Source organism: Bidens hawaiensis, unplaced genomic scaffold (genome assembly GCF_021521415.1).
Source record: "Bidens hawaiensis isolate Kalapana, Puna unplaced genomic scaffold, B.hawaiensis_p1.1 tig00026659_1, whole genome shotgun sequence".
Lineage (NCBI taxonomy): Eukaryota > Viridiplantae > Streptophyta > Magnoliopsida > Asterales > Asteraceae > Bidens > Bidens hawaiensis.
In genome coordinates, this window is record NW_027494298.1 from 317,126 (window position 1) to 319,320 (window position 2,195).

The following is a 2,195-nucleotide window of genomic DNA, read 5'->3' on the forward strand; positions in this document are numbered from 1 at the left end:
GAAACAACTCCTGCCCCTCATAAGGGGCAACAGGCAGCTCCGTAACCTTCTCGTTCACGGGACGACGAACCATCGTTATCGGCACCACGCCCTCCAGAATCCAGAAGAACTTAGTCCTCCACTCGTACGCGCTATGAGGAGGCTCGGTGCCAATAACCCCCTTAGCAATAGAGAAACAATTAATCCACCCGCCGTGGTTATGCATCCGATAGAAGACCGAAAATCGGTCAATTTTGGGCACCATCCCATTCGCCCTACATACGAACTCGAAATGTCGAATTCGCATGAGCCTAAAGGGATGCACCTGGGAGAGGTGAATCCCATAACCACTAAGAAGACTTCCCAGGAACTTGGTTATCGGAAACCTAAGATTCCCGTGAGAAAAAAAAATTGCGCAGACGACCATCTTGTTGGCCGGAGGTTTGCTAGCAACGGACCCAGCGGCGAGGAATTCCGGCTCCCACTCTGGTGGAATCCCATTCGCAGTAATAACTTTGTCAAAGTCAGATTGTTTCCAACTGACTTCGACAGTATCAATATTTGGAGACGACGATGATTTCTTTTCACCGGCCATTATTGGTAACGAGAACGAAAAACGAGCAATGGTGAGAAATTTGCAAGGAGTAATCGAGGATTTGAAAGGAAAAAATCAAGAAGAGGAAAGATTGAAGGCGATAAAAGGAAGAGAAGGAGTGGAACCACCCTATTTATACCCATCGCAATTAATGCGACGGGAGTTTCGCCAGTGGAGAGAGAAAGAGATGGTCCACTCAGTAAATGCCACGTCACGCGGGAAAACCGAAAAGGTAAAAAGGTGAACAGTCATGTACAGTGACAGCCGTAATTAACGTCTCATCAACTGTTTGAAGCTTGCAGAACGTCCCCTCGTACTTTTTCATCGTTATCCACACCAACATAAAATATCTCCATTCCAACTCGAAAACTCAAAAATCCCCAAAAATTTCCTAAGTCCAAAATTTCACCTGCATAAAAACTTCACGCGGAATAAACAATGAACTGGGAGGACTTATAGAGGTAGGGTACCAAAAAGACCCAAATACCCCTAAATACCATCCGCGGGTAAGAGGGTATCCCTCATATGTCACCCACGTGACATATAAATCACCAGCATAACTCAAGACAAAGGAAGAACGACAGTATATCTTAAAGACTATGTGCAGGAAGATCTAGACACCCTCAGAAGTCATCCGCAGGGTACTGTTCCCACCCGCAAGGATGGCCAGATGACAACATCATAGGATAGCTGTAACTAACCAATTCCCTTCTAGAAGATTTACCAAGATCCTTTCTTGGAGAGCACGTGACCCGTCAGCCAATAGAAGAAGGACATCTGGCTAGGTTGTTATAACCATGCACATGACCAAGTTTAGTTGGTCCTATCACATACGGACACGTGTCCAGGTTGTTACAACCATGCACATGGGCCATATAGCTCACCCTATCATATGAAGACACATGTCTAGACGATTACGAGAGCATCTTCTACAAAGGGACAGCTGGGCCAATCACATTCCCTCATCCATCGGCTATAAATACCTTCACAATATCCATGAGGTATTCATTCACTGCCAGCTATCTACTCTAAATGCTTATGTACTTTCTCTCTGCCGGAATTATACTTATTCTCACTCCGGAGGGAGGTTACGGGAAGACCCCCCCCCCCCCTCTTGTCCTTCCCATAACGAGCTCACGGTGGTTGTTTTGCAGGATTCTGTCATTGGACTTTGGGGGATCGGACTCGTATCGTTAGTTGGATAGTAGTTGACCCGTACCCTGAGGACTCATCAGATCTAAGCCCTTTAGGGATTAGGTCCGTGTTCCTTAATACATCTTCAAACAAGATTTACGTATGTTTTATATCTTTTAATGAAATAGTAACGACAAAATGAGGATAAAAGGAAATGCGACACAAATGTGCTCTATATATTTTTTATTTTTATTATTTTTTTTCTAAAAAACCTCGATGTATTTATTTAATAATTGTTTATATCAGTTATGAAATTGCATCACTTGAGTTTTTGTGACTACATTATTTTATAAAGAATAGATGTATGCCGAGTAAGTACTAAGTTAGCGCCGAATATGTCGACTTGGTGCGCTAATTGGTGGCGATTAGTCGAAGAGGGTGTGCAACTGGTATATTGATGATTATAAACACATTTGAATGAACAAAG